Source organism: Zingiber officinale, chromosome 8B, assembly GCF_018446385.1.
Source record: "Zingiber officinale cultivar Zhangliang chromosome 8B, Zo_v1.1, whole genome shotgun sequence".
NCBI lineage: Eukaryota > Viridiplantae > Streptophyta > Magnoliopsida > Zingiberales > Zingiberaceae > Zingiber > Zingiber officinale.
In genome coordinates this window covers 106661163-106686673 of record NC_056001.1, presented here as the reverse complement: position 1 = coordinate 106686673, position 25511 = coordinate 106661163, and positions in this window count along the sequence as shown.

Genomic DNA, 25511 nt, shown 5'->3' with positions numbered 1-25511 from the left:
TATATGCGGTTCTGGGCGCCTGGATCCCTTCCGGGCGCATGGAGTGTGACGTGGCCAACCAACCAGGATGCTCCACGTGGCGAAGTCGCGCAGGGGATAGAATTTGGTCCCGGGCGCCCGGACCTCCGGGCGCCCGGATCCATCCCGGGCGCCCGGACCTCCGGGCGCCCGGATCCATCCCGGGCGCCCGGACTGCCTTTTTCCAGCAGGTTCCTCACCTGCAAACAAAGGTTAGTCAGAGCAAAATATCCTACAAGACAATGTTAGAATCTGATAAAACACAGTAAGTAATAATTGACAGTCTTCGGACTGTCCGAGTCTGACTTTGGATTTCCATCCGGAAACCCTAGGTCGACCCGACGCCTACTGTTCCCTCTGCGGGGAACGCGTCCTCACCTACTCCACTCAGGAGATTTACCTGTTGCCAGTCGATCCTCCAGATCGACTGGACTTTTGCTCATCACTCGATGCTTCCGGACTTTCTGCTGGACATCCGCTTCCCCGGCTAGTCCAGTCTTTCACCTGGTTCGCGACACCAGTGTTGGGACCTTAGATGGCTAGAGGGGGGTGAATAGCCTCTTTGAAAAACACTAAACACAAATTTCTTCAAGAACTTTGTTAGCACAGCGGAATTAGAAAACTAAAACAAGAAAGCACAGCACACTAACTCAGAGATTTACGAGGTTCGGGGATAACTTGCCCCTACTCCTCGGCGTGTCCGTAAGGTGGACGAATCCTCTTGATCTTTCGGTAGATCACACCCCGGAAGCTATCCGGCTAAAGGATTCTCCTTCTCGGTGGAGTAACCTCTCCACAAAGTCTTTAACAGCAGTAAGAAATTAAGCACAAGACTTACAGTAGTGGCTCAAGTGAAATGATCAAAGGAAGCTCACAGCCACAATCAGCGAAGAACAAGCACACTGCTTCAATCTTCCAGAGAGTTTTTCTCCACAGTATTTTTCACAGCAAGAGCACACAAAAAAATTGTCACGAGAGCCTCTCCTCTCCACCTTCATATGCCTCTCTGCTCTGTAACGGATCTCTACCAAACCTGCAGCAAATCCCTGCAAATCCCTGCAACCGTCCACGACGTCGCCAATCACGCTTCTTCCTTGTCTGATTGTCTCAGCTCCCACCAATGGCATCCTCGTTTCCACTGGTACCTCTGAGCTTGAATCTATCAGCACAAGTCAAGCTGATTTCGACCAAACGGCTGCCAGCAGATCGCAAACGAGACGTTGCTACCAAAACTGGTTTGTCCGCAGCGAGACACAGCAAAAGCTTTTTCGTCGCCTTCTACTAATGATCCTTAATTTGAATTCACCCAACATCAAGTAATCTGTAACCTGTAACTTCGAGAAAGCTTACAGCAGATGGTTAGAAACGAAATAGGTAAAAGCAATTGCGAATCAGAAACAATAAGAGAAAGCGCATGCAAAACAAGCCATACTGTGGATCGGTCTGCAGGTATCTGATCGGTCCATGACCGATCAGCACGAAGAACTGATCGGTCCCGGCACCGATCAGCCGCTTCTTTCGAAAGTGCGCAGCTTCGATCGATGCGGACCGATCAGCACTAATCTGATCGGTCCGCATCGATCAGATGTCGCCGTCCAGGCTTAAGGCCTCCGATCGGTCTCCGCATCGATCAATGAAATCTCGAGAGCTATCGATTGATTTCGATCGGTCCGCACCGATCAAGAAACAGCGGCCATCGATTTCGATCGGTCCGCATCGATCGCAAACGCTCGCAGCCATCGACATTCGATCGGCCGGCACCGATCGTATAAAGCCATTCGGATCGGTCCGCACCCATCTAGGTGTTCAGTTTCCTGGATCGGTGCGGCGACCGATCCAGCTTTTTGACTCAGTCCGGGTCGAGCCCTCTCTGACCTAGCCCGGAGAAACGAGCTCCCTAGCTCTCTCCGACTTCACATGCCAAGCTTCCTTCTTGGACTTCTCAACACCAGATGTCCGATCACCCTTGATCCATCTGGATTTTCCCTTGCCTGGCTTCACTCACCAGGACTTGCACCTAGCTTCACTCACTAGGGTTTTCACCTGGCTTCACTCACCAGGATTTCCAATCTGCCTGGCTTCACTCACCAGGACTTTCCGACTGCCTAACATCCCAGTTAGGACTTTCTCAATCAGGTCAACCTAGATTAGTAAGTAATCTGAGTTAAATATCTGATACAAACTTAAATCAGTGTCAACAGCAAAACAACATCCAGGTCAGACTGTATCAACAATCTCCCCCTTTTTGTTGTTTGACAACACGATTTAAGTTTAGATCAGAAATGCTCATTTACCCATAATTTTAGGGAAATCGGGATCCTCCCCCTAAGACGGATACACCACCAAGTGAATGACGGGAATCAAGATCCTTCCCGTTATCCTCTCCCCTAAAATCAAGCTTTCATACATTTCTAAACTTAGGTATCCTCTCCCCCTTTGTCAAACACCGAAAAGGTGCAAATGAGGTGACAAAAACTCAAAAGGCTCCCCCTTAATCCATACTGCCTTCTCTTAACCGACCCAGAGTTCCCTCTAAGGCCTCAAGATGACAGTAAGAAAGACAAAAGATACAATCAAACATGGCATAGGAACAGCATAAAAAAAATACAGAAAACGAAGCATAATAAGAAGCAAGCAAATATAAAACCGAGTAGCATACATATATGAGTAGCATCAGAAGTGCAAACATCCAGGTCCGACATAAAGACAAAAAAAAATAACATCCAAAATACAGACAGCCAACAAACAAACTGTATCAATCAACATCCTCACACTGAGGAACACCGCCATCATCGGCAGGAGGGGTGAAATCCTGAGGCGGCATGCTGGAGGATGAATAGCCTGGGTAAGACTGCGGAGGCGGGTATCGTGCCATCCATCCGAGTAGCAACTGTTGTGTCACCACCTGATGACTGCGCATATCATCGAAGCGCTGGTCAATATGCCCGTGCAGGTCATCGTAGCGCTGGTCAATCCGTAAGCGTAGTCCATCGAACTCAGCAGTCACCATCTCCTCGTGACGATCAAATCGGCTCTCCAACTCAGCGATCTGCCAGCGCAGATCAGGATCCGCCTCGCCAATGTCAGCAGGAGGAGCAGCTGCACCCTGTCGTGGAGGTCCCCGTGGTAACTCACCTAAAGCTCTCCCATCCTTCCACTGAACATCCCCATTTCGCCCTATGATTCCAGACTTGGAAAATGCCCTTTTCCCAAGTCGGCAATCCTGCCTGACCATTTTGATTGTTCTACCCTTAGAGACATCAACCTGAAGGGTCTCAAGCCAATCAGTAATTATATGCCCATAAGGCATATAAATAGTGAAGCCGCTAGGCTGAGAATATGATATGATCGAGGAGTAGATGCTCGACATGATATCAAAATCAAGACGCCTACGCAACCCGTAAAGCATCAGACAATGATACGGTCGAATCTCTGATAATGGTTTAGATGTGATAGGTAGAAGGCAGTTCGTGACAATTTTAAAAAGAATGTAATCTTGAGGAGATAATCTCAAGGCTGCAAAAGTAGGGAAGTCAACATCTAGCTCATCTAGCCCTTGTCTAGGCTGTCTGAAGAAGTACTCATATATGTCGTCAGGTGAGATATCAAACGGTGGAAGTAATTGTTCTGGTAAGTCAGGAAATATCGAAAAAACATCACCGGAACACCTCCGACAATCGAGATACTCAAAGAAAGATGAGATACTGAAATCAAGAGTCCGCTTAGCAACTCTTGTTTTAAAACCTTGATCACTAGTCTCATGAAGGTTATTATAGAACTCAGAGACCAGGTCATAGTTGATATCTCTTTCCAAGTAGACTAGTGAATCGAGTTTGTAGTATGCTATGATTTCGGACACTTGTGGGCAAAATTCGTCCATGAATTTTCTATCCACGGACCTACAAGGGAGTAATTTGAAAGTCCTTTGTTGAAAAGCTTGTTCAGACTGGCGGTTTGGGAATCTACTGGAACTAGCTGGTTGGGGTCGGGAAGAAGCAGCAGGAGTTTTGGATTTGGATGTCTTGGTTGGTTCCTTAGAGGTTCCCTCACCATCAGTGGGTTTCTTCCTAAGGGGATACAATGGGGTAAAATGGGGCAATGAGTGAGCACCGGAGCCACCAACAAATAAGAACCGAGACAATAATAGAAGATCCAGTGAGAAATGAAAACACAATGCCCAGTTTTAGAGAGGTAAGAAGTTACCTTGGTGCCATTTGAACTTTAGGCTAGGGCTTCCGAGGGCTGGAGCGTCGGCGTGCAAAGAGAAGAGAAAGGGTGAACTGGAGGGAAGAGTCGGCTAGGGTTTCGCGTGAATGAAGAAAAGGAGGGATCGGGAGGTTTTAAGGGATTAGATGAGTGTACAGTGAAGAAGGGATCGGACGGTTGTCCGATCAGAAGGTGATCAGTAGCATTCAGCGAAGCCCCCTGATCGGTCACCAGACCGATCAGGGAACTTCCTGATCGGTCACCAGACCGATCAGGGAACTTCCTGATCGGTCCGTAGACCGATCAGAGATCGATCAGTAAGCCCCTAAGCCACAGACTTAACCAATGGAACCACTGATCGGTCTATGGACCGATCAGAAGAGCCTTATGCGTATCAGATTATCCTGATCGGTACCTGGACCGATCAGTGAGGCGCACAAAAATAACCTGATCGGTCCCTGGACCGATCAGAGTACAGACAGAAAGGTTGGGAAGTTTTTGGATCGGTCTGTCGACCGATCCATCTTCTCCTGATCGGTCTGGAGCCCGATCAGTGTCTGATACTGAAATTTTCAGTGATTTCAGTAACCGAAATCCTTAGATATGTTTGATAGTTCGTAGAAGTTTCTCCAGTAAAACTTTCAAAAACAATATCTAGAACCCTGAGAATCTACAAGCATAACTATGTCCTAACGATGGGCTCTTATGGTGTGAATTAGTTTATAATTTGAGACTTTCAAATTCAACTACAAACACTGATATTTCAGACAAGTTTCAAGTTTGTCAAAATAGACAACTCAAGGTTAAAAACTGAAATCTTCAACCTTGCTATGTTCAGTCCCAAATTTGGCAAAATATGTCCAAATTTCTATCATTATTTCAATGACTTATCCTAGTTTCAATTAAAATCACGAAAGGTATCGATCAAAGGTATCAAACATTCCAACAATCAAGATTACATGATTTATAGAGAAAAGTCCAACCAAGTTTCCTTGGTTGGAATATATGAGTAAGATCTAGGAACCAAATACACATGAATTATGTAATGGTCTTCCCCATACTCAATTAATGTCTCTTCAACCTAATTATTCAAGGGATGCATGATACATTTTGAATAATTTGGTTGTTCCTAGCATCTCACCCCATTTCTAGCAAAAATATTTTGTTAAACCTTATAGTTTGTGTGAGATGTCCCCAAATTGCCCAAATCAGTTTCCCAATTACTCTTGTCATTTTAATAGTCCTTATTGATCATGGTGAAGTTCTAATGACCTAAGGAGCCAAACACATTCCCAACTCCCTCCTTAAATGACTAAATTCATTCTCCGGAAGGGGTTTTGTGAAGATATCGGCTAGGTTTGACTTTGACTCAACATATGTGAGCACAATGTCTCCCCTAGCTACGTGATCTCTTATGAAGTGATGACGCACTTCAATGTGTTTGGTCCTCGAATGATGGACTGGATTTTTAGTTAGGTTGATTATGCTAATGTTGTCGCATAGCACTTGTACACCCTTATAAGAGAGTCCATAATCCTCTAGGGTGTGTATCATCCACAACAACTGTGATACACTCTCTCCCATGGCAATATATTCAGCCTCGGTCGTGGAGAGAGCAACACAATGTTGCTTCCGACTTGACCAACTAACTAAACATGAACCTAAAATTGGCAACCCCCACTATACTTTTCCGATCCAATTTGCACCCAACATAATCGAGTCGGTATAACCTATCAAGTCAAATGATTCAATGACGAGGGTACCAAAGACCTACTCTAATTGTGCCTTTAAGGTATCTCGAATTCTCTTAACTGCAATTAAGTGAGATTCCTTGGCATAGACTTGATACCTAGCGCACATGCCCACAACAAAGAGTATGTCGGTCGACTAGCCGTGAGATATAGAAGACTACCGATCATGCTTCTATATTGCGTTAGATCAACTGATTTTCCACTCTCATCATTGTCAAGACGAGTGCTCGTCGCCATAGGAGTGGATACTTCCTTAGAATCACTCATTTTGAATTTCTTAAGCATCTCTTGAGTGTATTTTGCTTGATGGACATAAATGCCATCTCTAGTTTGTTTGATTTCTAGTCCAAGGAAGAATGTCAATTCTCCCACAAGACTCATTTCAAACTCACTTTCCATGTGAGTGATAAATTCATTTAAATAGCCCTTGTTATTTGAGCCACAAATTATGTCATCGACATATACTTGAGCTAAAAATATTTTCACCATCTCGATGAAGAAATAGTGTTGGGTCTATTTGACCCCTTACAAAACCCTTTTCTAATAGATAAGTCGACAACCTTTCGTACCAAGCTCGAGGTGCTTGTTTTAGCCCATAAAGAGCTTTCTTGAGCTTGAACACGTGGTTTGGAGCTTCGGTATTCACAAACCCCGGTGGTTGTTCAACGTAGACTTCTTCTTTAATGAAACTATTTAAGAAGGCCGATTTAACGTCCATTTGATAGAGCTTGAAACCTCTATGTGCAGCAAAAGCTAGCATTGAACGAATGGACTCCAATCGTGCCACAGGAGCATAGGTCTCATCATAATCGAGGCCTTCAACTTGACTATAGCCCTTGGCTACTAGTCTTGCCTTGTTTCTTACTACCTCTCCCTTTTGGTTTAACTTAGTTTTGAAGACCCATTTAGTTCCAATAATGGTGGTCTTCTTAGGTCTAGGAACCAAGTCCCACACTTGGCTTCTTTCAAATTGACCTAACTCATCTTGCATAGCTATGACCCAATCAGGATCATGCAATGCCTCATCAACTAGTTTAGGTTCGATTTCTGAGATCAAAGCAACCTCATTCGACTCATTTCTGAAGAATGATCTAGTCCTAACCCCTTGTTGGATGTCTCCCACAATCTGGTCTTGTGGATGACTAGAGACTATCCTAGATTGCCTTGGAGTTGGCGGTGCCTCATGAGTGGTCTCACTCAGCACAGGCAAGAGATCAGATTGAGCCCTTTCTTGCCTTTGCTCATCATCTTCAGAGTCAACTTCGACTCTTCCAATGTTTTGATCATTCAAACTTAGATTTCTAAGTTCGAATTGAATTTCTCCTACATCCCTTGATTGATCATTTGATTTAGGGATTTCTTCAAATGCTACGTCTGAGGACTCTTCAATCAATTTAGTCCTCTCATTGTAGACTCGATAGGCTTTGCTGGTAAGAGAGTACCCGACCAGTATCCCTTGATCAGCCTTAGCCGTGAACTTCCCAAGATGGTCCTTGGTGTTTAAGATAAACACTTTACAACCAAACACCCTAAGATGTTTAATTGTAGGCGGTTTCCCAAACCAAAGTTCATGGGGAGTCTTTCCTAAAAACCTATGTATTAAAACTCGATTTTGCACATAGCAAGCTGTATTCACAGCTTCAGCCCATAAGTAGCTCGGTAGTGAGTACTCATGAAGCATGCTTCGTGCAGCCTCTTGTAGGACTCGGTTCTTTCTCTCTACAACCCCATTTTGCTGTGGGGTCCTTGGAGTAGAGAACTCATGCCTATATCCCTTTTCTTGACAAAACTCTAAAAACCTATGATTTTGAAATTCCCCACCATGATCACTTCTAATGGTTTTAATTGTTGTCGATTTTTCATTTTTAGTTCTTCTACAAAAGGAAATAAAAATATCTATAGTTTGGTCCTTATGTTTCAAGAAGAAAGTCCATGTGTATCTAGTAAAATCATCAACGATTACCAAACAATATCTACTTCCATTCAATGATATTACACTACTGCAATCAAATAGGTCCATGTGCAATAAATCTAAAGCAGTAGATGTACTTACATTGCTTTTACCTTTATGGACAGCTTTTGTTTGCTTACCCTTTTGACATGCATCACATAGTTTGGTCTTGTGGAACTTGATGCTTGGTAAGCCTCGCACTAATCCTTGGTTGGCCAACTTCCAGATGTTCTTCATGTTTACATGTGCCAATCTTCTATGCCATAACCAAGACTCTTCTTCTTTTGACATGAAACACTTAATCAAAGCATTAGTAGCACTTTTAAATGATACTTGATAAATATTGTCAACCCTTGTGCCTACTAGTACCGTGTCAAGTGTGTCAATGTGTTTAACCAAACATTGACTTGAATGAAATTCAATTGTGTAACCCGTATCACACAATTGACTGACACTTAAGAGATTAAAAGTCATCCCCTTGACTAGAAGGACATTCTTGATATGAAGACATTCGGATATATGAATGTCTCCAATTCCTACAACCTTAAGGCTACCATTATTACCAAAAGACACATTACCTCTACTTTTGTTTTGAATGGTAGTAAACAGTGATTTGTTCCCAGTCATGTGCTTGGAGCATCCACTATCAACAAACCAAGTTGATAGATGCTCCCCCACCAATGCCTACAATACACTAAAAATAGAGGTTTTAGGTACCCAAATCTTGGGACCTAATGCTTCTACAACGAAAGACCTAGGAACCCATGCCTTGGTCATACCTTTCCTAGTTCCATGAACTCTAGAAACATGTGATCTACTATTTTGAGTTCTAGACATTAGAGAAATGAAACTCGACTCCTTGGGTTGATACCCTAACCCGGCTTTGTTGTAAACTGCCCTTTGGGCATTTAGAATCATGTCTAGAGTCTTAGAGCTAGTTGAGAATTTCTCAAGCATTTTCTTGAGTTTCTCAACCTCACCCTTTAAGGCCTTGTTCTCATCCTCAAGGACTTCTAGATGTAGGTCATCGACCTCATCTTCCCTAAGGGTCCTTAAGGTTTTTACTTCTTCTTTCAACAATTTATTTTCTGTTTTTGACTTTTTAAGCAATGTAGATAAGTGAGTGATAGTTTTATAACACTTTTCTATATGAGAAGAGGTTACCTCTTCATCATCCGAAGATGATGAAGCCGTGGTTGAAGCGCTTGAGTCATCACTCTCGGCTGACTCTTCCCTTGCCATGAGTGCCAATTGCCGAGTGCTCTTTTCCATCTTCTCTTCTTCCTCCGATGAGCTTGATGAGGACTCATCCCAAGTGGCCTTGAGAGCCTTCTTCTTCTTGGCTCTTTCCTCCTTCCTTTTGGCTCGCTCCTCCTTCCTCTTTAGTTTCGGACACTCACTCCGAATGTGTCCTTTCTTGCTACACTCATAACATGTAACATTAGATTTATCAAAATTTTGATCATTAGTTTTACCTTTTCCTTTGTATCTTCGGCCTCTTCTCATAATCCTCCTTACGAAGTTCGCCATCTCGCTTGATGATGATCCACTTTCATCATCGGATTCGGAAGAAGAGGTGGATGAGGAAATCTCCTTTTCTTTCTTCTTTTCCTTCTTCCTTCTTCCATCCTTGCTCTTTGGTCCTGCAAATAAAGCAATACCCTTCTCTTTTGACCTTTGTTAGCAAGCTCATGAAGTTCCATCTCACAGAAAAATTCATCTAGTTTAACAATGGAAAGATCCTTGGATACCTTGTAGGCATCTACCATGGATGACCACAAGGCATTCCTAGGAAAAGATTTAAGAGCGTACCTTACTAGGTCACGGTTTTCTACCCGTTCATCCACGGAGTGGAGACCATTGATGATCTCCTTGAATCTCCCATGAAGTTCACTCACCGTTTCATTGTCCTTCATGGTTAGATTTTGGAGCTGATTCAAGAATAGGTCCCTCTTGGCAATCCGAGAATCTCGAGTTCCCTCTTGGAGCTCGATGAGTTTGTTCCATAGGTCTCTTGCACTTGAGAACGGACCTACCTTGACGAGTTGGTCCTTGGCGATTCCACATTGCAAGGTGACCATAGCCTTGGCATCGGCTTGTGCATGGAGTTGTTCGGTAGACCACTTTGACGACTCGAGTTCCTTACCTTCTTCATCCTTTGGTGGTGTGAAACCTTCCTTGACTGAGAACCACATGGCTATGTCGGTTTTGAGGTAGTACTCCATGCGGCCCTTCCAATATTGAAAATCTGCTCCTTCGAAGTAAGGTGGACGGTTGGTGCTAAATCCCTCCTTCATGGCCATTGTTTTGCTCTTCGGGTTGTTAAGCCGAAATGAAAAGCACCTCGCTCTGATACCACTTGTTGGGACCTTAGATGGCTAGAGGGGGGTGAATAGCCTCTTTGAAAAACACTAAACACAAATTTCTTCAAGAACTTTGTTAGCACAGCGGAATTAGAAAACTAAAACAAGAAAGCACAGCACACTAACTCAGAGATTTACGAGGTTCGGGGATAACTTGCCCCTACTCCTCGGCGTGTCCGTAAGGTGGACGAATCCTCTTGATCTTTCGGTAGATCACACCCCGGAAGCTATCCGGCTAAAGGATTCTCCTTCTCGGTGGAGTAACCTCTCCACAAAGTCTTTAACAGCAGTAAGAAATTAAGCACAAGACTTACAGTAGTGGCTCAAGTGAAATGATCAAAGGAAGCTCACAGCCACAATCAGCGAAGAACAAGCACACTGCTTCAATCTTCCAGAGAGTTTTTCTCCACAGTGTTTTTCACAGCAAGAGCACAAAAAGCATTGTCACGAGAGCCTCTCCTCTCCACCTTCATATGCCTCTCTGCTCTGTAACGGATCTCTGCCAAACCTGCAGCAAATCCCTGCAAATCCCTGCAACCGTCCACGACGTCGCCAATCACGCTTCTTCCTTGTCTGATTGTCTCAGCTCCCACCAATGGCATCCTCGTTTCCACTGGTACCTCTGAGCTTGAACCTATCAGCACAAGTCAAGCTGATTTCGACCAAACGGCTGCCAGCAGATCGCAAACGAGACGTTGCTACCAAAACTGGTTTGTCCGCAGCGAGACACAGCAAAAGCTTTTTCGTCGCCTTCTACTAATGATCCTTAATTTGAATTCACCCAACATCAAGTAATCTGTAACCTGTAACTTCGAGAAAGCTTACAGCAGATGGTTAGAAACGAAATAGGTAAAAGCAATTGCGAATCAGAAACAATAAGAGAAAGCGCATGCAAAACAAGTTATACCGTGGATCGCCCGCATCGATCCATGCTCGATCATCTCGATCGGCGGACCGATCAGAATTAATCTGATCGGTCCCGCACCGATCGAGCCGCTTCTTCCGAAAGTGCGCGCTTCGACGGACCGATCAGACTAATCGATCGGTCCGCACCGATCGATGTCGCCGTGCTTAAGGCCTCGATCGGTCTCCGCACCGATCAAATCTCGAGGTTATCGATTGATTTCGATCGGTCCGCATCGATCAAGAACATGGGCTATCGATCGATTTCGATCGGTCCGCATCGACCGCAAACGCTCGCAGCCATCGACACCCCGACGGCCGGCACCGATCAGGTATAAAGCCATCGATCGGTCCGCAGACCGATCCAGGTGTTCAAGGTTTCACTGGATCGGTCTGCTGACCGATCCAGCTTTTTGACTCAGTCCGGGTCGAGCCCTCTCTGACCTAGCCCGGAGAAACGAGCTCCCTAGCTCTCTCCGACTTCACATGCCAAGCTTCCTTCTTGGACTTCTCAACACCAGATGTCCGATCACCCTTGATCCATCTGGATTTTCCCTTGCCTGGCTTCACTCACCAGGACTTGCACCTAGCTTCACTCACTAGGGTTTTCACCTGGCTTCACTCACCAGGATTTCCAATCTGCCTGGCTTCACTCACCAGGACTTTCCGACTGCCTAACATCCCAGTTAGGACTTTCTCAACCAGGTCAACCTAGATTAGTAAGTAATCTGAGTTAAATATCTGATACAAACTTAAATCAGTGTCAACAGCAAAACAACATCCAGGTCAGACTGTATCAACAACCAGGACTTTTCACCTAGGGTTACCACCCCCTAGGACTTTTGCCTGAAGCCATCGACCTGCCAAGACTTTCCGCATAGGGTTACCACCCCCTATGACCTAGGGTTACCGCCCCCTAGGGTTTTCCCTTTGCCTAACCGCAGCTAGGACTTTCCTGAAATCCTCAAGTAGACTTGTTAGACTAAAAAACATCTTAACTTTGAATTCTTTGCCGTTATCAAAACACGAGTTCGATCGTCGGATGCTTCCCGCACCAACACGAACATGGGATACTCAAGCTCAACGGAAGGCCAAAACCAATTTCTCCTCTATGTCCCTGTCGTAGCCTCATTAAAGTCTCAAGTCCATCCAAATAAAAGCCCTTCTTGGTGTTCAAGAAAGGAGGCTGACCCATTGCTTGGTGACCAAGCAATGGCCGGCCACCATCTCCTTAAGAGGGTCGACCCTCTTGCTTGGTGACCAAGCAAGTAGGGGCCGACCATAATAAATTCAAATAGGAGGGGTGTTTTGAATTTTTAAAATCTTCTCTTTGTAGAAAACTATAAGTTTTATAAGAGAGATTTTAATTTTAAAAACTTTCCTTATTTGAATTAGGCCACATGGTTTAATAGAGAGTTTTAAAAGTTTTAAAACTTTCCTTTTTTAACCATCCTCATGGTTTTAGAAAAAAAGGAAGAGAAGTTTTAAGAATTAAAATTTTCTATTCATGTTAAAAAAGGAAATTTTTGAAGAGAAGTTTTAAATTTTAAAACATGATTTTAATTTTTAAAACTTTCCTTTTTAACATCCACTTTAGGAAAGAGAGCTTGTAAAATTTTATAAAAAGATTTCTTCTTGTAAAATTTTATAAAAAAAAATTATTATTCCTTCCTATAAGTGGCCGACCACCCTTGCTTGGTGCCCAAGCAAGGGGCCGACCAAGATTAAATCAAGCCAATCATTGATTTGGTGATTGATTCAATCAAGAGGAAAGAAAAGGAAAAATAAAAAGGGAAAAGGAAAACTAGAGGAAGATTTTAATTTTTATAAAATATTATTCCCTTATTTGCCTTGGGCAAGTAATATAAAAGAAGGGGTGAGGAGACCTCGTGAGAAACAATTCTTATTCTCTTGTTGGTGATCTCTTTGGTGGCCGGCCCTCTCTCCTTCTCTTCTCCCTTTGCTCTCTTTTGCTCCTTGGTGGTGGTGGCCGAATACTAGAAGGAGGAGAAGCTCTTTTGGGTGGTGTTCATCTTGGAGGATCGTCGCTCACACGACGTCCAAGGCGAGGCGAGGAATACGACAGAAGATCTTGAGGTCATTAGATTACAAAGAAAAGGTATAACTAGTAATTTTCTTCCGCATCATGCTAGTTATTTTTCTTTGTTAGAATTCCAAACACAAGAGGCATTAGATCTAGTTTTTAGAATTAGTAATTCGTGTTTGTGTTTTTCTTTGTTTTTCGAATTTGTGATTCGATTGTTCTTTTTGGTTAAACCTAGAGTTATATAAGGAAATTAAATATTAGCTTTCCTTAAAAGGCTTTGTTTAGGAAGTGGTGGTTGCTCCCATATCCAAGAAGGTCTTGTGCCTCGCCATGTTTAACCTGGAAGCCAATTTTGGAAATTAATATTTAATAGAATTTATAACGTAGGTGGATTTGAATCAATAGTGTTAAGTTCTGCTTGCGATTCAAATCTAAACCATTAAGAACAGATAAGTTAAATTTGGAATCAATGATGTTAAGTTCCGTCTGCGATTCCTAATTTAACTTCTAAAGAACACAATAGGTTATTTAGGAAAGGTTCGACGCTTATACAAAATTTTTGTACAGTGGAACCAGTACGATCTTCCTAGGACTAACCAACAAGAAGAGCAAGGAACACATTGTGTGTTTCTTGTGTCATCAAAAAGGACATTATCAAAGCCAATGCCCAAAGGGAAAGAAGTCGGTCAAAGTCAAAGGAGGAAGCACAAGTCAAGAGGGAGCTTCCAAGGTAAAATCCAAGGTATCATTTATTGAGCCTATCCCTTTAAATCATGATAAAAAGTATGCTAGTTCAAATTTATATCATTTCAATGCTATTTATCATGAAAATAAGAGTCATGATAGAATTAAGGAAAATTATATTGCTTATCATGCTAAAACTATCTCACATAAGGTTAGGAAGGTAGATAACTACTTGGGCAAGAACACTAAGGATAGTAGATACAAGCCCAAGAATAGAAATGCTCAAGGATTTAAAGAAAAATCCAAATCTAAGGACTTAAGGCTGGAAAACCAAGCCTTGAGATCAAGGCTTGATACCATTGAAAAGACCCTAAAAAGAATATAAAATACTCTTAAGGCCAAAATGAGCATAACTTAGGGATAGGAACACAAAAGCCATCCTATAGCCATAGAGGTTTGAGATACAAACCCAAAGCCAAGAAGGATGCCCCTTCTTATCATAGGGTTCCATATAGTTATGTGACCAACCGTAGGTCTAGGAGTCAAGTTAAGGATACAAGGGAAGTTATCTCTAGGAGTATCTTTGCAACAACAAATGTGACTAAGACCTCTAAGAAGTCTAAGAAAGTCACTAAGAAGGTCGCAAGGGAGGCAATCCCTAAAGTTGACCTAATGAAAGTGACCAAGGCTTTTAAGAGGCCTAAAAAGGTCATTAGGAAGGTATCTAGGGAAGTTATCCCTAGTGAGTACCTAGAGCATCCAAGAAGCACCAATAGGTGTTGGGTCCCTAGGAGTATTTTCACTACCCCTTAGATGGGCTAGAGGGTGTCAACTCTAATTGGAAGAGTAGTTAACCCAACCTTGATGAAGTTGACACTCGGAGAGCATTTTCAAGATTATTGTTAACCTTTGAAAATGAAGTGGATTATCATTTACTCTTTGGAAGAGTAAAATGTGCCAAAACTTGAGAAATTGGAATTCAATTTAAATTGGCACAATTGGGAAAAACATAAGAAATACCAAGTTAGGACTTGAGTATTTTCTTAGGAAGTTAAGGGCCAATCTAGGTTTTAATTTAAAATGATTACTTTTTGGAAGAGTAAAATGTACCAAAAATTTGAGAAATATGCTTAATTTTAAATTGACACAATTAACCAAGAGGTAAAGAAATGCCAAGTTGGGTTTTGACATTTTCTTGAAGAAAAAGGTGGGCAATCTAGGATTTAATTTTAAGTTAGCTAAGGATTAAGGATACTTAGATAGATAATCTAGGTACTTTATTTAAGCTAAATTACCATGCTTTGTTTTCCCATCATATGCCATGACATCATATTTTGCATTCATGCTTATTATGAAAAACACAAAAAATACCATGTCATGTCATACATACATCATGTAGTTATAGTAATTTTTTAAAAAATTATTCATTTTGATATATGACATAACTCATCATGCATTATTTTAAATTCCTTGCAATTAAGGATAATAACATTTACTAACAAGTAACATCCTAGGTGGATGTTCATAATCCAAAATGCCTAGATAGATATGCATGATCTCTAGTTTAGGGCAAAATCAAACTTTACATCTCACAAAGAACTATAAGATAACTTGTATGTATTTTAGTGCACATTAGATACAAGTGAGATGTTTGGATGATGAATAAAACTCAAAGATGTTGATTTAGTGAATTCTCCTTGAGTTTTAGGTTCATCAATACACATAATTATGTGTTCTTCAATCATTGGGAAATCTAATGTATAAGTCATGCACATTGAGCCCAAAGAACATGGTTGGACATTAGTTTTGAAAAACATTTTAAATATACTTTGGAAAACTTTGGTGAAGATTATCTTTTGATAGTAATCATCATTGAAGAGTTAGACACTAACTTGGAAGAAAACATTGAAGTTTTTATAAGTTTTCAAATTTGTGTCAATCTTTAAAAATAGAAAGTATTTTCATAGAAAATTATTTTTCCATGCTAGTATATATCCTAAGTAATGTCTACATGAATTTTCATGATTTTTATAATTTTATAGAATTTCTAGGGCATTTCTGAATTTCACTGAAATTGGATTTCAGGAAATCAGAAATCCAATCGATCGATTGGAAGGTCTTAATTGATCAGCTGATTGATTGAGAATATATTTTTCGTGACCAGAATGTCACGGAATCGATCAGCCAATCAATTGACCCAGGTGGATCAATCAGCCGATCGATTCAAGGGCAATTTTCGCGAATAGAAGCTCGCGGAATTGATCAATGGATCGATTGAAATGGTTTCAATCGATTGAGACCCAACTTCAATCGATTGAAAATGCTGATTTTGGATGGGAAAGCCTGATTTTAGCATTTTAAACCATTTTTAGTCTAAATAACCATTCCTAACCCCTTGACACACATTTGTATATATTTAGGGGGAGTTTTCATAATGAAAACATGAATGGATTGATTAAGGGAGACTAAGCAAAAGTTTATGTTGAGGTTTGGTTTCAATATTGAAGCTTTGAACCTCAAACTTCTAAATTTGGGATTTCTAAAGATTAGGGATTCCAAATAATTATTCGTGTAATGACAGAAGTTACGAGCATGTCTTCAGGGGGAGTCACTCGCTAAGGACATGGAAATTATTTTCCGAAACCATGGAAGGTGGTATATCCTTCTCTTGAAAAAAGCTCAAGGATGAGCATTGGATACAATGAAGGATATGGGACCTTCATTGTGTTTGTAAAGAGATTTAATGCTTAAGGTGGGCATTGAAGATAATGAAGGGTATGTGACCTTCATTGTTGGATTGGTTAATGCTCAAGGGTGAGCATTGGAGATAATGAAGGGTATGAGATCTTCATTGTGGTGTTGTGAACAATGAGTGAAGTTATGAACAACGGTGAGTAACTCTTTAGGGGGAGAGTTCTTTTTGATGTGTACCAATAGGGGGAGAATGTATGGTTTAAGTTAGGCCTTCATTACCTAAAGAGGGAGTTTGCCCTCTAGGAAAGGGGGAGAATGAAGGAAACCCTCATTCATACTTTGGCATGAAAGGAAGTTGAGGCTATGAGATTAGCTTAACTTAAAGGTATTGTCAAACATCAAAAAGGGGAAGATTGTTGGTGCAATATCCTTTTGGTCAAGCTTGATCTGGTTGACTAAGCTTGAGTTGGCTCAAGCTTGAGTCTTGATGTTTAGGTTTTGATGTTTAACAATACATGGAGATTGCAAATGCAATCATCCATTTGGGGAGATTCTCGATACAATTCCCCTCTAGTCAAGGTTGACCAATTAGATGTGAAGAAGAGTCAAGTATGTCAAAACATTGACTGGATACTTGACTGGGAAAGTCCTAACTGGAGGTTAGGCAGTTGGAAAATCTTGGTGAGTGAAGCCTGGTGAAAGACCTAGTGAGTGAAGCCAGGTGAAAGACCTAGTGAGCGAAGCTAGGCAGTTGGAAAATCCTAGTGGGTGAAGCTAGGTGAAAGTCCTGGTGAGTGAAGCCAAACAAATGAAAGTCTCGGTGAGTGAAGCCGGGTAGTGGGAAAATCCTCGTAAGTGAAGCCAGGTGAAAATCCTAGTGAGTGAAGCTAGGTGAAAGTCCTGGTGAGTGAAGCAAGGCAGATGAGAAGTCTTAGTGAGTGAAGTTAGGCAGATGGAAAGACCTGGTGAGTGAAGCCAGACACGTGGAAATTTAGGTGGATCAAGGTGAACGAACACCTAGTATTGAGAAGTTTAAGTAGGTCAAAGGATTAATCGGATACTTGGCACAAGGAAATCCATATGGGTCAAGGGTGACCAGACATATGGTGGAAGGAAGTCCAAGTAGGTCATGGAGGACCGGACACTTGGCCCGAGATGATAAATCTAAGTGGATCAAGGAGGACCACACTTGATGATCAGAAGTCCAATGAGAAGTTGGCAAAGAGAAAGTCCAGATGGGTCAAAAGTTGACCGAACACTTAGCGGTCGTAAGTCCAATAGGGAGTTGGCATGGAACTAGGAAGTTCGGACGTAGTAAACTTCCGAAGGCCATAACTTTTGACTCGGATATCGGAATGAGGTGATGTTGGATGCAAAACGAAGCTCATCTCAAGCTCTACATATTTTTATGCTTACCAATCGATTAACCAATTGATTGGGGGGGGGTTCAATCGATCAGCCAATCTATTGGTTGATGCGATTTTGTGCAGAAACCTTCTTTATCGATTGGGTAATCGATCAGAACTTCCCTAATCAATTGGTCAATCGATTGGGAGAGTTTTTAAGTGAACAGTGAGCTTCTAAATCGATCAGTTGATCGATTGAAACCTCCAATCGATCAGCCGATCGATTGGGAAGTTGGAAATCGCGCGATAGAGGCTGAATCAATCGGGCAATCGATTTAGGTTTTTCCAGAGAGCACAGAGGCGCTCTAAATCGATCAGCCGATCGATTCAAAGCCTCCCTAATCGATTGAGAGTCATTCAATCAATTGGGATTCGACTGTTAAGCAGGTTATAGCCGTTGGCGAGCGTCTTCTTCGCGATTCCTCTCCAGCGACTACAGCGTGATCTCAGCGACGATTCATGCAAATTCTCCACTGCTCACAGCCAGTTCTTGGAGAATCTTGGAGACAAGTGCTGGTGCACTTCCAAGGTTCAAGAGGTAACAACAAGCAACAAGTAAGCAAGAAGAAAGAAGAAAGAGTTCTCATTTGTATTCTTGTATTTTTCTTGTGTGTTGTATTTTGTTGTGTGGATTTGTACGAGGCTTCTCCACCTCCGGCTGTGACCGAGAAGGTGTGCTTTACTTGTGGAGAGCGTATGGTGTGTGGATCCTTGGATTAGTCACCTCTTCTTGAGGTGGATACCAAGTAAATCCTTAGTGTTAGCGTTGTGAGTGTGTTGCTTACTATTTATTCCGCTGCACATCATCGAAGAAGCACATCACCGAGCGCGACGAGCTATTCACCCCCCCTCTAGCATATTTTGACCCTAACATAAATAATGAATAACACATACCTCCGCCGGTGCATGGAGCCCTGTTATAGTAGGCAATGTGCACGCTCCTTAGGGCATGGCCATGTTTTTCTAACCGTCCTATGAAAGGGCATGTCAAAAAAGTTTCTTTGATACCATACCTTAACAGAACATGCAAATCCCTGATAAGTTAGTAGAAGCTTTCGTCGTATGATTCACCTGTTGATCATGCCCTGTTATCAACGACATTATCTACCAGATGGATATTAAGAGATATGGGAGGGGTCCCACTGTTTGGCCGAGCGAGGTAGCCGCTCGGTCGGGACTCCCCACCCGGTCGACCTTAACTGCTTTTCCTCGTAGTGACTTAGTTCGACAGATTATTATGGCCCGACTAGACATGAGCTCTGATCGGCCTGACACTCGCTCGGTCAGTTGTGAGCATATGATGTTCTGGGTATACTGATCCCATCCGGACGAGTGATCCACTTCGCTGAGCTTTGTGGCCGATCAAACCCTTCAAGCTCGATCGACGGTTGAAGTCGACCTCCGCTCAGTCCCCTTTAGGTGAGCCCATTGGTTCCCTAACGTTAATCATCCTGACTTTGACTTCCACGTTAGCTGCTATCTCTGCCCTTGACCCATGCTTGGTAGGCCCCCTTTATCGCCGCATCATATTGTGTTTTGCCCATTAATATTCATGAATAAAGATTGTGAGCTAGTTGTGAATAATATTCATGAACAATATCAATAAATAAAGTTTGTAAACTATATTTATCAATAAATTTTTATCAAACTTATAAATAGATTAAATAAAACTCTTAAAATAAATAAATAAATTTGTAATATCAAACTTACTAAACAACCAAACAAATTTAAAAATGTAAAAAATTTGAAATAATCAAATAATTTTGATTTGAGAGTTTGATAATATCTAAATAAAATAAGCTTCAAGTTTGAAAAATTATTTCAATGACTTAATTCATTTTAAACTTGACTTGACTTCATTGTATTATCAAATAATCTTGAACATTTTTATAACCTTATTCATATTTCAACTTCCATCATCCAACTTGCTCAATTAATGTAGGAGCAATTCAATATCATCTTTTAAATTAAAAGATGATAATTTTTTACTCAGAACTTAAAATCAAACTCTGTTAGTGATCAAATTCAGAGATTTATATTTATTACTAGGGAATCTATAACTGTTGGGTTTGCAAGATTACAAAAAAAGTTCCACATTAGAAACACATGGAAAAAATCATGGGTTTAAAAGAGGAAAATATCTTCATTGGTATAAGGTCTTTTGGGTAGAGTCCAAAAATATAATTATTAGGTAGATCCACTATCTTAGTGGTCCCCTAGTGCTGACCCCATAGATATAGATGGAGGTAGGTCTAACCGCTAAATATTGACCTTAAACAAACGAAGTGAGGGCTCCCGTGTCCGGCTCAAGAGGACCTGACATCTTGACATCAAATGGATAGAAAACAAAGTGGACAATATCTGGGCTCAAAAAAAAATCATGAGGGCTTAGGCCCAAAGTGGACAATATCATACTATTATGAAGATATCTTAATTCTTTTGGTCATAACATTTACCTCCAAGTTTATGGCCAAAAAAATAATATTTAGGCCCCCGTTAGAGCCTCTGAACATTTTTTTTTTACTATTTTTAGTAATTTTTATTTTTATGATATTTAGGGTAATTTTGGTATTTCTAGTTGATCCTGTCCGGAATCTGAGTCAGACGGACCATCGAATGAGGTGGATGGAATGTTGACCGAGTCGCGATGTCTTGGAGGGGGGTATGCTGAGATGATTTCTATATTGACCAAGTCTTCAGAAGTCCTCTAGTCAACGCTACCTGCAGCCAGCGACCGGATTGCCCCGGTCCTTGGTACCCCTAGGCTCGAGGTAAATCCAACGAATATATAAGTAACAGACTAATACTAGAATAATCAAATGAATGAAGAGTGTGTATGGTAATGTACCCTGGCCCAGGGGAGCGCCCTCGGATGGGACACTGCTCGAATTGTTGTGACCCGGAAGAGAGAATAGATGACTCTGAGTCGAATGAAGGATTGGATCTGATGAAGCGGAGCAGGACGCGACACAGAGCTGGAAGACGAGTTGCGAGTCGGGAGATAATAGCAACACGTAGGTCGGGAGGTACTAGCGGCACGCAGGCCGGGATATGAGATTGGCATGCAGGCCGGGATATGAGATCGGTACACAGGTCGAGATACAATGGCGGCACGAAGGCCGAAACATAAAAATATCACACAAGCCCGGTCAGACAATAATGACAGTGAGGGCTCGGGGGCCCGATCGACATCGGAGGCATATGACACTGTGGATCGAGCGCCGGAGAATCGGACCGACGGATCTGAGGTGCCGGTAGTGGCGCTGACGACTAAGAACTACTCACCGTGGGCTGTGGAGCGGGTGACGATGCTGGAAAAAGAAGGGATGGTCGATGGCATGCCTAGCCGGCGATAAGGATGGCAACGACTGAGAAAGAATGGAGGAGGCGTGCAAAAAAGGGCGAAAGCGGCTATGGCGATGGACTGTAGTGCTGACAATGGCTCCGATGGCTACGGCGGCATCGGAAAGAGAGGAAGAGGAGGGCAATGGGCTATCGATGTGCTGGCGGGCTCAGGTAAAGGCCGCTACAAGTGACACTGAAGGCCTCCTGGACGGCGATAGCGTCGTCGTGGAGAGGAAAGGAAGTGACGACTTCGGCGTTGGGGTTGAGAGGGGAGAAGGAGGCGTCGACGAGGAGGGCAGCAGCGCGACGCCTGTGGCGACCTCAGCGGCGTCGGCCTGGAGGAAAGAAAGGAAGAGGCAGCGGCGTCCTCGCATGCGTCTGTGTGGTTGCTAGGGCGCGAAGAGGCGGCAGTGCTGCTCGGTGACGGGGGAGAAAGCGGCGGCTGCGACGATGGTGGCGTGAAGAGGGAGAAGGGAAGGCGGCGTCGAAGGAGGAGAGGAGATGCTGACCGGAAGCGCCTGCCGACCGTAGGAGTGGGAGAGTAGAAGAGAAGGGCGGTGGCTTGCCGGCGACGAGGGAGACAGTGTCGACGGAGGTGGTCTTCTCTTCACTGTGGCGGCGGAGAAAATTCCACGAAGAGGCCCCTTACAATAGAACCTTCCCCCTTCCTTTAAGCCCTAAATAGTGAAAAGACCTCAATGCCTCCTTCTTCCCCCTATTTCCGCTAGGGTCCTTCCCATATATCGGCATCACAAGCCTCCCTTTAAGTCTAGTCGAAGGAGGCGCAAGTTCAACTGACTAGACCCAGCCATACGAAAAGCAAAATCTATCCTGAATGCAGAGTCCGATCGCTGGGCTTGCTGTATAACATCAAATGAATAGCGACGAACGCCAAGCACCTGGTAGAGCGATGAAATGAGGTGTGAGCGATGAATGAGGTGAATGTCGACCAGGCCATAGGAAGAATGTCGAGTGAGTCGAAAGACAATGGGCGAGCGGTATCAAATGCGTGATCGAGAAAATGTCGACCGAGCGACAGTAAATCATGACCGGACAACCGAATAATGGCGACCTGGCAATTGAAAAATCTCGACCGAGCAATCGAATAATGTAGACCCGGCAATCGAAAAATGCCGAGTGGGTCAAAAAGATGATGTGCGAGCGGTGTCAAACGTGCGACCGAGAAAATGTCGACCAAGAAACAGAGATAATGTCGTTCGGACGGAATGGGAATGGGCAAGCGATGTGGAGCGCGCGACCGAGAAAAAGCCGACCAGGTAACAAAGATAATGTCATTTGGACAAAATGAGAATGGGCGAGCGATGTCGAGCGCGCGATTGAGAAAATGCCGACCAGGCAACATATATAATGTCGTTCGAACGGAATGAGAACAAGCGGGCAAAGCCGAGTGCACGATCGAGAAAATGCCTATCAGGCAACTGAGATAATGTCGTTCGGACGGAATGAGAACAGGCGAGCGATGTCGAGCGCGCGATTGAGAAAATGTCGACCAGGCAACTGAGATAATGTCGTTCAGACGAAATGAGAACAAGCGGGCGAAGCCGAGTGCACGATTGAGAAAATGTCGACCAGGCAACAAAGATAATGCCGTTCGAACAGAATGAGAACGGGTGAGCGATGTCGAGCGCGCAACTGAGAAAATGCCGACCAGGCAATTGAGATAATGCCGTTCGGACGGAATGAGAACAAGCGGGCGAAGCTGAGTGTATGATCGAGAAAATGCCGACCAAGTGTCAATAAATCATGATCGGGCGATTATGCGAGTGCTAAGCAAAATGTAAAACGGGTATCGGCCAAGCAGCCAAAAACAATGTCGAGCAAGTTGAAAGACGAAGGGCAAGCGGCAAGGGAGGCAAGAGCGGTGAGTGCCGGGCATAGCGGTAATTGAGACGCGAATGGTGAGTGCCTGGTAGAGCGGCAAGTGAGTCGTCAGTGCCAACCGAGCAACAGTGGTGAGCAAAAACGCGAATGGAGAGTGCGGAGCAGAGCGGGGAGTAAAGCAAGTGTGATGAGTGCCAGACATAGCGACGAATAAGGCGAGTATGGTGAGTGCCGGGCAGAGCGGCGAGTGAGGCGAGTATGGTGAGTGTCGGGCAGAGCGGCGAGTGAGGCAAGCCATTGACTAGGGAGTAACCCGACCGACTAGTAGTTGAGCGTAAGAGCCTGACCGGGAGGTCGTTGGTCGTGAGAGCATGCTCACTTATAACTCGCACTGGAGTGAGAGTCTGGAGGCGTGAGAGCATGCTCACTTATTACTTGCACTGGGCGAAAGTCTGGAGGCGTGAGAGCATGCTCACTTATAACTCACATTGGGCGAGAGTCTGGAGGCGTGAGAGCATGCTCACTTATAGCTCGCACTGGGGCGAGAGTCTGGAGGCATGAGAGAATGCTCACTTATAACTCGCACTGGGGCGAGAGTCTGGAGCCGTGAGAGCATGCTCACTTATAACTCACACTGGGGTGAGAGTCTGGAGGCGTGAGAGCATGCTCACTTATAACTCGCACTGAGGCGAGAGTTTGGAACCCGATAGGGAGGTCGTTGGTGATACTCTGATCCGAAACTTGTGGCGATACTCTGGTTCGAGACCAGTGGCGATACTCTGGTATGAGACCAGTGGTGATACTCTAGTCCGAGACCAGTGGCAATACTCTGGTCCAATACCGATGGTGATATTCTCTTTCGAGACCAATGGTGATATTTCAGTCCGAGACCAATGACGAAACTCTGGTCCGAGACTAGTGGTGATACTCCGATCCGAGATCGGTGGCAATACTCTACTCCGAGACCAGTGGCGATACTGTTGGTGCGGTTAGCACTAACGGTCTAACTCAGATTTTGATGAATGACAAAGTAGGTTAAGTTAGTTTCATTATGATCTAACACTTTAACTAAGTGTGCAGGAGAAGTCCAGACTGGTCGACGGGCTGACCGGATGTCTGGCACGAAGTCCAGCTAGGTCAACAGGTCAACCTGATAGCTGACACGAAGCCCAGACTGATCGACAGGCTGACCGGATGTCTGGCATGAAGTCCAGCTAGGTCGATAGGCTGACCTAATAGCTGACACAAAGTTCAGATAGGTCGACGGACTGACCGGACGTTTGGCAAGTAGGTTAAGGTAAGTCACTGGAGGGGAGTGACTTGGTGAGGACGCATTCCCGGGTAGGGAACTTATGCGCCGATCCAACTTAGAACCATTTCGAAACTCTAAGTTGAGATCTTTACTAGATTCCGATCTCGGTGAGACAGAATCTAATTACTATTCTTTTCTATTGTGCTAACTTCTGTTTTGCAGGGTAGTTTAAACTATTATTTTTTCCTTGGACTAACTCTTTCTTGCATTAGAAGGACATTCTGGAGAAAGGTGATCCGGGTGCCTGGAGGCAAAAATTCTATCTTGTTGTCATGGGGAGCGCTGATTGGCCGGATCTTCGTCACGGTCCGGGCGCCCGGAGCCTTCAATATAAGGAGGTCTCACCCCGAAGCAAAATACAACTCACAACTACATCTTCCAAAGCTTGCTATGCAACGCTATGCTCCTGCGACACTGCGAAGCTTTTTCGACAACATGTTGCTTCATTTTTCCTTAATTATTATCGGTATTTCATTTATTTAGCATTCCTGTACTTTAATTTTGTAATCGTCTTTTCAAACTGCTAGACCAATGAAGGGATCCGATGGGCTGGTCCGAGACCAGTGAAGACTGTTCTGTTAGGATCGATGATCGCGGCTAGAGAGGGGGGTGTGAATAGCCGACCCCAAATCGTTTCGTTTCTTTCTACAAACTAGGGTTAGCGCAGCGAAAATAAAAACAAGAAACGAAGACAAGAAATCAAACCTCAATACGCGTCGATGTAACGAGGTTCGGAGATAAAACTCTTACTCCTCGGCGTGTCCGTAAGGTGGACGAAGCCTATCAATCCGTCGGTGGATGAGTCCCCGGAGAACCGGCTAATATATACTCCTTGTGGGTGGAGAAACCTCGCCACAATAACTCTTGCAACAGCAAGATAGAAGTACACAAAATACAAAGAAGCACAAGACAATATGAATGTAAAACAAACACGTTTGCCTTCTCGTCGACTGGTTGAAGCAGCAACTTCACGAGATGCCTACAACAGC